The following is a 12300-nucleotide window of genomic DNA, read 5'->3' on the forward strand; positions in this document are numbered from 1 at the left end:
TTGCAGCCTCCAAACAAGCAACAGCTCTGCCCAAGGACTCCCACACATTCTTCCCACAGTTGCTCACTGCATTACCAAAACTGGATGTTAGGCAATTACCTAGAGGGACTATGTAATCAAAAATGTAGCAGGGGGGAGGAAAAAAATACTGCTTCATATCTGTGTTAAGCATTTAGAGGAAGAAAATTCTAATACCTACACTTAAGTTTACCAGGTTTCCTTATTTTTAATAAGACCTATCCTCTTCTTCCTCATTCAAAAATTAAAACATAATCAATGCCACATGTTGGTCCTAACATGCAAGAATGATAGTGTCCCAGGTGGTGCCAAAACATACTTGGAGCAAGACACTTTTGCATCTTGGCAGAACTGCCCTTCAAAAATAAATAAAAAAACCACCCATGCCTACAATCAGCAATTTCCCACAGATGACTTGCTGTGGTAGCTATTCAGATTACCTCTTCATGGACCCAATCCAAAGCTCATTACTGGCAAGAGCTTTTGAAACAGCCCTGTTGTTGGTTGTTTTTTTTTTTTTTTTCCACAATGGGAAAGCTCTATATTTAATTGATAGACTGGAAAGAATCTTAAACTCTTTGAAGCCTGAGATTAACAAAAGAAAAGGACATAACATTTGCCTTTGGCTTGGCAAGTGATACCTGGGGGGGGAGGAACAACCCTCTGTGATCTAGAAATAATGCAATTTATACAGTGCTCAGTATGGTGCAAATACATCAGAGGATACCTTTACAATTTACAAAACTACTGGTTGCTCCCTATTACCAACACAATTTAGTTATTAGACTTCATAAAAAAAATCTTTCAAAGAGAAGCATGAATGGCATTCAAAAAATGAGAAATTTTAATCCAATTTTACCTGAATTTATTTTAGGACCATGCTTGCAACTGTGCTCAAACAGCATTAACAGAAGAATTTAATATCAAATGAAATACAAAAATATAAAAAATCCTGTAATTTCACCATTTTATTGGTTTAGGATTTCATAATCTATTTAGAATAAACTCTGTTCTAGCTCTTCAGAAAAGTGACCATATCTGAAGGAATCAGCATTTTCAGTAGCATTTTAGGCCACAGCACAGTGGTGGAGTAAGCTGATCCACATAAAAGCTGTTTTGCTTATTTAGTTTTCAGCAGCGTCAAGCCACTGAATTAGCTCATGTCAGCACAAGTGAAAGGGCAGGAAACTGTGGCCAAAGAAGAATGTACAAGAAAGACTCCAACAGTCCTAACTTACAATAATGAAACTGAAGATGGAATTTCACTATTAAATGCACAATAGAGAAGTTTTCCAATTCACATAAAATAACGATTCCAAACCTTAATCAAATCTAGGTAAGAATAATATAAAAAACCCACAGCCCACCAATTCAGGGTGTTGTATCCTTTCAGAGGTTGTCTTTCCTTGACAACATAGCGTACAATCAATATTGTCATGCAGCGGAGGATATAACTGTGTGTTCCATCACCCTCAAATAGCTCTCTGCCAAGGGAACCATGTGTATTAGCAAATGCTACCCTCTAGCTGTTCAGACTAGTCAAACAATAATGTCTCCTTAAAACAATCATTTCAGGAGGCTAACTCTGATTTTCTTAGAAATTAACACCACAAAACGTGAGTTACAGCTCCACAAACCTGAAGCACTGGTGTTTGTTACCGCACAACCAGACCTCAATCTGCTTTTTACTCATCAACTTACTCCTTGGCTACAGCACTAACAGCCCCTGTGACTCTGGCTTCCCCTCCAATTCCTTTTTCCAAAAGGAAGACAAGCCAGAGACTGAAAAGTAATCATTGCTTCAAATAACTGACTTTTAGCTCTGCCTAACAGTTTGAATTCTTTTTTGTCCATTTCGTAGAAGTACTACTACTGATCCTTACACAATCTTTTACCATTCTCCCATGTTCTTCCCACTCCCATCACTTTCCAGACTCTGTTATTTAAATGCTTAGAACAGCCCCTGTTTCAAAGATTTTACATTTAAATGTCTTTGCTAAAAAGCTGAACCAGCAGGAAGACATAAGAATGGTATTGCAAAAGAAGCTAGAAGGTGATCTTTGAATTCAACTGTATTGGGAAAAGTTTCTTAGCACAAAAGGTATCCCCTCCCAGAACTAAGAAAAGAGAGGGAACAATATTCTTTCTGCCAAAGTCACTGCTTTAGAAGAGCTGCAAAAGTACATTTCATGAGGATTTAGACATGCCAGCAGGACATCAGATTTTAAAGGAAAAATATTTTTTTCAGCTTATTTTACATTTGAAATGAGACGCTCTACTTGGGTTACAGCAAATAGAATGAAAGAAACATAAGGAGGAAGAGGAAGATTGCCAGGACAAAGCACAAAGAATAATACAGTCTGGGAGGCAAGTGACAGGGAACACTAAGCTGAAAACATAAAAGGTAAATACCTCTGTATCTTTAATTCAGTTACTTCAGAGATAGAGTTAATCAGGGTTGACACCTCTGAATTTCTTTGAAAAGAAACTGAAATTTGAAGTCCCCTAGAACCTTTTCTGCCTTGTGACCTCTGTTTCTAGCCCTATTGGGTAGGAAATGAGAACTGAGTGAATCTTAGAAAACAAGAACCTAACATTTAGGGATGATTTGATTAAATATACTACTGATTTGCCAACCTGAGGATGTCTACGCTGTAACTTGTATATACCACCACCTATAAATAAACAGCGTGACAACTCCACTTTAGTTACTGATTAAAGATGAAAGTATTGTAATGTATTATTGCTACTATTTAAGTTTCCCTCAAGCCAGCAGTGCAGCTAAAAGCATACTGTAAGGCCCTCCTGACCTCGGTCAGAACATGAGACACTGATGACATGATATAATGCTATTATTTGTTTACTGACACCATGACGTAAAATATGAAATACAGGTTGTCAGAAATACAATAAACACAGACCTCACAATATTCCGTCCTTGTCCTCTGGGTGATTTCTAAGGCAGGGAGAGTAAACAGCCTTCTCCCAGCTTTCTTAGTTTCCACAGCTGAGAGTGTAGGATGTTTACAGTACCTGTCACTCAGAGCTCTTGAAAACAGACCCAAGTGTCAGCAGACCCAGTACAGACTTCATCATTGATTGCTGGAAACATGCAGGTGTCAAGTGAAGGGAGAAAGAACCCCCATACTCATGACTGTTTTACACCATATGAATCCCAATCAATGTTAAGTCCTTTGTGCACAAGTTGGGAGGTATAAGAAAGAAGTTCAAAACAGCAGAGCTTCAGCATCTCCAGAGGACAGCCATGTTATTGCCACCACGGTACTGCAAGGCTTACTGTCAGTTCACTCCAAAGTACTCCTTACTATCTTCAAGCTGTGCCTGCAGAAAAGAGAGAATTCACCATTTTAATAAGTGAACATAAATACAGTAACAATCCTGCAGAACAATTGTATTTGCATTCCACAAGTAAAAGCTGTCATGTAATTTTTCCAAAGGACTGGAAGCTTTTAATACAATTTAAAAGCAATATCCTAGAGTGCTGGCTTAGAGGAATGCCTACAATATCTGGCTTATTTTTAATTATCAGAGGAATGATGGTTCTAAGACACCTTTGAATACTGTGAGGAAAAGCATACTTTTAAACGCATGACTTGGTAAATTTAAGAGTTCAGTTAGCAGCAGTCTAGGTACATTTGAGATTATATTTTCCTCTCAGAAATAGATTATGCATTCAGTTTCCTTAAATGTATCACCTCTAAGGAAAAAACAAAATAAAAAGCAATCTATTAATGAAAACCAGAAAGTTTTTCTCGTGTAGACTAAAAGACAAAACCCTCAAAAGAGAAAATAATAAAAAAAATGCATGTACAAAAAAACCCAACCCTGTGCAAGTGACTGGGAGCCTGAGTCATCTTACAGAATCACAGCAACCTACTTTTAAGAAAACTTATTTTGCTATTGAAAAGTCAGAGGAGCTTTATCCGAGAGCTTAACACATAAAAGGGCTGCTCCAATACTGGTAACTGTTCTCACTGTTACATGAACACCGTTTATTGCAGAGAATATTCACCAGCTTTCTGAAGAAACAGCTTTCCTTTGGTAATAAAGTATGTTTCAGTTGGACCAAAGTGTACAATTTTCTCCTCTACCACTACCTGCATTTCATTCCAGTACTTCTGAAAAAATCAAACCACCTATCTAAAAGCCCAGTTCTTGCAGTCACAAAAATCCCCTGGTGGGGATCCCTTAGGTCAACACAAAGAACTACAGCAGCAGGAGAGGGAAAGAGGGGGACTATGCCCCACTTCACCATTCATAAGAAGGCCTAGAGAGCCTGAAAAATTGAAATAAATCTGAAGGTACAGCTTACCTTCACCTTCCAGTCTGCTACACAGTAACATGAACTGCAAGGGCAAAGGTAAAACTTGCAAGAATTAAGAGGTTTCCTTCTCCAGCTGTCTGTCCTGAATAAATGAGCTCTCTGGTCAGCAACTAAACCACCTATGCTAGTTCTGCCCTCAGAAAATGCATTTCTCCTGAAAAACTCCACCAGTTTTTACATTTTGACTGTGGCTATGGTTTGTACTTCCAAGACATATAGTAGAAGAGGGAAATCCCTGTCCTTTAATCAAGGAACCAAGCCAGTCTGTGCCAGCTGATCCTCCAAGAAACAGAATATCCTGGTGCTGGCTCAACAATGAATCCAGCAGTAGAAATAAAAGCATAAAGTGCAGAAAGAAAATCATGGAGCTGCACCCTCAGAGCATGAAAAAGCAGTAGATCTTAGAATGATGCAGGTGTGAATGTATCTCAGGACAACACCTAGTCCCAGCCCCTGTTGGAGGCAGGGCCAGCTTCAAAGACCCACAAGAATAGCTGCTTAACACCTGGTATTTCTCATTCAAGGTTTTCCAGATTAAGCACAAATTTGCAGAATGCACTTCAACCCTTTAAGAGAGAGAGCAGAAAAATAATATTGTGGCAGTCTGACTGAATTTACCACAGTACTCTCAACCTTTGGCAGACAGGCATCTGATATTTCTATTGTTAACAGAACCTATTTTGATTCTCTACGAGCTACGATGAATTTTTTTTTAATATTCAAGTTATTGATATCAAAATCATGATATCTTCTTGATTTGCACCTTTTATTACTGTTGGTTAGAACTTCTATTTACTATTATTTTATTTTCCCTGTGTAATTCAGACTTCAGGGCTTAAAATCAGACAGTTTGAAAATGTTAACCTATGTTAGACCCTCTAACATTAAAAGAGTTTTCCCAAGTTTAATATATGGAAAAATAAACAGAAGTTAAAAAATTACTTCTCACCCAGTAATCCAGTATGTCCCTAAGGCACACCCACCCCCCCAACTATGTAGCTTCAGAGGGTATACTATATTTGCTAAAAAGTAAGTAGCAGGAGAAAATAGATATGTCTGCTTTGGCTTTTTTCTGTAGCAAGAGAGAATTCTGCTTTCAAAATAAGCCTATGAACTATTGGTGCTGTTGGCCTCATATCTAAGAAAATTTATGAGAGCTAGCGTAGTAACAGGCAACATATTGTCAGCACACAAAAGAAGTGAACTTGTCAAGGCAAATGATGCAGCGACAAGGAAAACTCAAACAGATGAAGGAAAAACAATCCAGAAATTCAGAACAAGAAAAATCAGAACGAAAACTAAGCACTATATTATTGTCTCATACTATTACAGAATCACAAACACGTTTTGAGATTTACCATATATTCTTTGGCTTCAGCATTTCAACGAATGACACAAGTGACTCAGGACTTTAGTCAGGTTTGCACATATATTACATGTATGCTTCCCATCAGATAGTCATAACAACTTCAGGAAATCTTCTGTTAAGAACTACATTTATACTCATAGTAATTCCTATTCTGAAGGGCCTGCCCAACTGAAGCACTGCCCTGCCGTCACCTGGAAGGAAGAGATTCTGAATTGCACAATACAAGCCAATAAAAAGACTGCAGTCGTTCACTCACTTTCATTTCAAAATGAAGCATAAAAGGGAAGGACTGAAAAGAAAACATTTTATCTTCCCTTTTTAGCAACTTAAGGATTTCTTGTGATGACAAGAAGTTGGGTACCAACATATGCAAATCACTAGCTGCTCACTTTACAGAGTATCTGTTATAGTCAAGAAGCACTTGATTATATCACCCAACAGCAGATGACTGGAAAATAAAGGAAAATGACTCCCAGTTTGTAAACACGGAGAAAATTATTCATAGTGTGAGGTGTAACTCCTTTACAGCCTGGTCAGATGAATTGACATCCTGCTACTTTCCTTGTACTTGTGGCCCTCTAAAAAAGCTTATCTTTTTGCTACTTCTACAACAGACACCATTTATATGGAGGAACGTACCACTGAACATTATGGATATTATGGCGCTAGCTAAACTAATCGGGCACTATTTACATGGTAAGCCCTCTTAGACTGCCTTTTACAAATGAAAAAAGTTCAAAACCATCTCCAAAACCTTCCTCAAAATTAATCTATAATGCACAGAGGGAAGGCTAATCTGCCTACAGAGCGGCTCCCTGATCCACCTGGAGCGACCCACTTGAGGGGCAAAATACTTGTGCTGTATCCCCGTCCTGAATACAGACTGCTTACGAAGCAACAGGCCCAGGGAAGACTTCAGGGTATTTAAAACACTTCCTTTCTTGCCTGGTGGAATCCTGGAGTAAAGGCTGTGCGTTCTTTACATGTGGAAAGATATACCAAATTACCTCTTTCACTGACCTGCCACCCCTCAAAAAGCAACTAGTAACATCTAAAGTACAACAGCCACGTCAATTTGAAGTGAGAACTGAGATCTGGATTTGGGAAGGAGCATGCAACGTGGCTGGCGTCCTTAGAGCTTAGGTAGAGTCTGGTGGATCCCCCTTCATATGTCTCCACCCTTATGTGGCAGCTGCAAAGACCACAAACCATTCACTTCTGCTGTTCTCCTACTGCAGTGGAGCAGCATTTCCCTCAAAATTACCAAGTTTTTCTTCTCACCTGTCTGCTCCGGGAAGAGCACCCAGCTTCAGCGAAAAAATTCTTGTCCTGGTAACAATGATTTGTTACCAATTTTCTCCAAAAAACCCTGGCACGATTATAAGACGACTTCAAGCCCATACCAATGAATTCTATGCTTCTTCCTGTCCTGCTCATTCCGTGTTACATTTTTGATACATGCACTTATGTATCTGGGTATGTGAGGACGAGCCCCAGGGTCTCCATCTGATGGGGAAGACCTAAAAATGGAGGTGGATCTCGGGGCTCTCCTTTAACAACTGTATGTGCCTTCATTTTGAAAAAAAGAAGAACACCCCATTCATTTCCTTCTTGAGCCCTGCAGCTCTTTGAAGGGAGGGGAAAAAAACCAAACTAACAAAAATGTTTCCTTTTCCATGTAACTGCTGTAAGACACACACAGAATAAAAAAATTAAATAAATCTGAAATTAAAGTCCTTAGAACATTTTTAAATTTAAAAAAATATTAAACTAGCTAAAAGACACATTAGTTTCAGCAGTTTTAAACTTTCCTCCCCCTGTGAGTCAGAAGCAAAACAGTGGGAGAAGAAAGGCTACCACATAGAAGCCACAAAATACAGTGAAACAGCCCAAAATACAGAAGCAGGCAGACTATAGATAACTCATTGTCCCACGTTTGAACGAAAAACATTTCAAAAACTATATAAACTGCCACCAGATGTCAGTACAGCCTAGAGAATTGCTAGTTCAACCCTCCACTCCAGGCTGATAACGGTTATTTAACACCCCCCTCCACCCCCCCCCCCCCCAACTATCCAGGCACACAAATCCAGCCCTGCCATCAGTCCCGAGTGGGAAGAGTCACACAAAACAGGATGTCTCGCTTTCATATAGAGAAACAGCCCTTGGGGTCTGCCATAGGATCTCAACTGCTTGTTATAAACATGACAGGAAAAAAAAAAAAAAAGCCGAACACATAGGGACAAGTTTTTACTGCCACAGGACATCAAGAACCAGCTTGACATTAAATAATCTCTAATTAAGGTTCTACGCCCTCCTTCCTCACACTTGAATTCAACTCCCCACCTATGGCACGCATCTTTACCCCACGTTTGCATTCCCTCCATTCCTAAATAGCTTTGGTCTCCTCAGATTATGCTGCAAAGTGCTGGGGAACATTTAGCTACAAGGTTGCTAAACTAAACAAAGCTTTTCTGCAAAACAAGCACTACCATGATTGTCCTTGTACTACAGCAGAGGCTCCCTCCACCTTCTCCCCGTATCTTTGATTTTTGACGAGAGCTGTTAAGTCAAGTGTCTCCAGACCATCTCCAGCTGAGGTGATTTTACTTAGAAAATTCTAACAGCAACATTTATCTCATTTTCTTCACGCAAATAAATATCAAAATTTACTACGTCTCAGAGGTAGAAATTAGTTTCAGCAAGATAGACACGGCACAGAAACATTTTTGCTGGTCACATACAGTTACACGCTTTGTTACTAAAGCTATTAACTAGAAAAGTTTCAAAGGCTACATAAAGGGCAGGACTACCTTTAGACAATTAGTGCATAGGCTAAAAACAATCAAGCAAGGAATGAAACACACACACACACACACCCCCAACATAACCTATACCATTTAGTCTTAGCAAGAATTTTCAGCTTTGCTAGTTTAGAGACCAAGATTTCTATCCTACCACAATCAACAAGTCTTACTCTGAGACGTAATGTATTAAAAGGCCATATTAAGCAAACACCAGAATTTGTAGAAACCAAGAAAAGAAGCATCAAGTGATTAAGAAATCCAACTATGTAATTTTTGCTTGGCACAGAAGCACTGGATGTTGGTGACATCCTGATTGCTATTTTGTGAGAAATTTGCGGGTAAGCAAAGCAACAAACATCCATTGACCTACAGAATTTTACATTAGAGACCTTTGTTATTAATTAATTTCTTAAGTATAACAGTAACATAAGAAAGCAGGTTTACTGTTTTAATACTGGCTTCTTGCACAACCTTAAAAAACCTCTTCAATTTTCTTACCAAATGCAGTCAACTCAGCGCACATGAATTCTTACAGTCCAATGGAAAGAACTTTGAAAACTGTGTAATTAAAGGAAACTTTATGTTAAGTTAAAAACCACGAACAGAAAATGAACTTTTGGCTGACGGTTAAGAAGAGAATTTACCAAAACATCTCTGTCATGCCTTACAGGGTGATTTTAGCAGTTTTGAGGTTTAAACTTAAGTATTAAGCCCACCTCACTCTCAGACTTCCTTTGCATGAATTTCATATCTCCAGTTGAGTAAAACTGGAAAAGCAGCAAAAATACAGACACACCGAGGCTTTTTTGTAGCATTTATGTTTTCTCAGTATAGATGCTGGACAACTTGGATATTAATATGAGAAAGAGAAACAAAAAGCAGACAGACAGACGGCATCCCATAAGATTTACCTTGTATAATTCTGAAGAGATGATGGAGTACAAACTACCTAGTAGTTGAACCGAAGCAACTGTAAAAAGTGAATCTGAAGTAAATTGCTTCACAGGAAACCCCCAAGCCACTGAACATGGTATCAAAATTATGTCCAAAGACAGAGCGCCTCTAATTTTATACCTAAACTAGGCCCTGAAACCTCCCTCCAATTCAGTTGACCTACATAGTCTCATACATTTCTCTTGGAGGAGTTTGATCACAGACTCAAGAGGGAAGGCAAGTTTTGCTGCAAAACTGACTAAGTGCTTAATTAAAAACCTACAAACACGTTTCACCTTGCTTTTGAGTTTCATCAGGAAACCTTTGCACAATTCCTATTTTGTTTCATAACCTGACAAAGACTTGCCGTTTTAAAACAAGAGGTAATTTATGTGCACTCTCTAAACCGGAATTCTTAATTCATGAGTCTTGGCTCTAGTTGTAACAAAGACCCTTGAGGCTCATAGTTTCTCTCTGTTAACTTATCTCCCTCAAATTCTCTACACGTAAACACTTGTTTCTGCAAGTCATTTTTTGCACAGTCAAAACACACAAAACCCAACCCCAAGTGCCTCAGCTTTACGTGTGCCACTTGCTTGGTCCGAGTTCGATACGGTCAGGTAGCAAGTACTATTCCAGTCACTCTCTTCAGGAAATCTCAAGAACATTACTAGCATCAAAAGTACATGACTCAACAGCCAGCTTGCACACTATGCCAGAATAATAGAGTAGCTGGCCCCTTTTCCCCAGGAAATCTAACTTCTTTAAAATCAGAGTTTTAAGGTAAAGAAGAATTTCAGACTCTGCTGGAGCAATACTGCAAAGCTGCACTTAATTTAAGATTTCACATCAGCAGCAAAATTTGAATAGAAAGAAGCTTACAGTTACTATTCAGCACAACTTAGTTTCCTAACATCTTTAAATTAAAAGTTCACCACTGAGCGTCAAAGGGGTTTAATAAGGGTTTTCGCATCCTTCTCTAAATTACCTAAACTGTGTTCAGCTAGCCTCTAACATTTCCTCTACACCCACCAGAGAGCTAGCTCAGCTGCTGAATGAACTGCGGCAAATGGCATTCAAGCTGTGAGACTCTGATAGAGGCTGGCATTTCAATAGTTACAAGACAGTATTTGCATGACCAAGCAGATGGAGTATCGTGGATGCATGTTTTATCCTCTATTGAAGAAAGTTCTAGATAAAGATCCTTTCAAGAAAGGGAAATTGCCAACCTAAAATGTCATTTTTACGCAGACAAGTAGGAATGGGGTTTGGCACAATGCTTGAAAGACTTGTACAGTCAATTTTTCTTGCTGCTGTTGGGTTTAAGAGTGCTATTAAATTCACAGAGCAAGAATTAAGCAACGCAGGAAGCATTTCCTATTGCTAATGCTTATGGTTACTATAACCATGTTAAAATAGTTTAGTTGGTTCATTTGTTTCTAATTATATCCCTTTCTTATGGATTTACAAATAAGTTTTCTGTAGAAGTGTGCATTATTAGGGTATTTCTGTCCTTCAGCAATTTTCCCCATCTTAGATCCTTCAATCTCCTCACCTCTTCATTCACTACACAGATTCTCATTTAATCTCTAAGCATAGTACTTGCCTCAAGTTTCACTTTTCTATTTCCATCCTAGACCTCTTTCAGGTTAACTTAGCTAACAGTGTTCTTGCCAAAGTCCAAAGATATTTGCACTATTCCATACCCATGCATTTTGAGTTGTCAATCATTTCTGTGACAGTCCAGACCTAGCTCTCTTATTCAGCTACCTTCCCCCTCCACCCACAGAAAGATCTTCCACTTGTTTATAAAGTGGAGATCCTGAAAAGCTCTTCTGGGCATCACGTCTCTGGATGATCTACTTTGCAATTTTAAAATAAATTGCCACTTTACTGAATGTGGTCAGGAAAGCTGCCTCTACTCCAGGTCTGTGTCCAGTGGTACATATGAAGTCTTTCTTCATCCGTCCATCACTTCAAGAAAAATACGCCTGCCAACTCAAAACACATCATTAATGCTTGCAACTCCACAAACCCAGCCAAACACACAGTCTTGCAGATTCTTTATGCATAAAATCTAAATTGCAGTCCTTTCAACTGATCCTTACATTCCTCCCCCATCAGGGACTCTTCCAGGTTTACTTTTAGACAACATTCTTCATTGAAGTAAAGGCAAAAAAAATCTTGCTGTGACTGTAACAGTCACATTCTGTGACTACTGCCAGAAAGACGAATCTAAGTCATCATCCCCTTACATCCTCTTATAGCTACCCCTTCTCAAAGGGGCTGAATCAAACAGCAACTACTGTCATAGTCTAGGCTTATCAAAGTCAACAAACACCTTTCTTCTCCCCGTTAAACCACCTTCTCTACCTCCAGTTACCACACAATGGCAGCCTCTGTGCCCCACATCACAGTTTCTAATAAGCCTCATTTGTGCTTTCCTCTAAGTTGCATCTTAAGAGAAATGCAATTTCCAGCTCCACAGTCTCCCTAACAGTCCTCCTTCCTCCTCTCTTCTTCACACTGCCTACAAAAAAAGATTTAACCAACTGACTGGTGTAACTGGCTTACCAGCCCCACCAGTGAGTGCTGCCTTGCCTCACGCTCCCTCCAGTGCATTCACCCGTTGCGATCCAGAACTACATCAGGGATCTCACAGAAACCACTGTGCTCAGCACCACTGTGTGCTGCAGTCACACCAAACATCTAACTGACAACTTATAAAGTAATTTAATCCATTTTAGGCTCAGGCTGCCAAATTAGCAACACCAAAGAAAAAAACTGAGAGCAGTAATAGTTATTACTTGAAGCAGCAACCCTCAAAC

The 12300-nt window shown here is 39.2% G+C and overlaps 1 long non-coding RNA gene across 1 annotated transcript in view; it reads right to left on the reverse strand.

The window, feature by feature from the left end:
* Window positions 1-229: 229 nt before the first annotated feature.
* Window positions 230-12300, reverse strand: part of LOC119150204 — a 39406-nt gene continuing 27335 nt past the window's right edge. Inside the window, exon 4 of the long non-coding RNA XR_005104964.1 lies at window positions 230-3360. This is a non-coding gene — a long non-coding RNA (uncharacterized LOC119150204). The remainder of the gene's footprint in view (window positions 3361-12300) is intronic.

This window comes from Falco rusticolus, chromosome 6, assembly GCF_015220075.1.
Source record: "Falco rusticolus isolate bFalRus1 chromosome 6, bFalRus1.pri, whole genome shotgun sequence".
NCBI classification, from domain to species: Eukaryota; Metazoa; Chordata; class Aves; order Falconiformes; family Falconidae; genus Falco; species Falco rusticolus.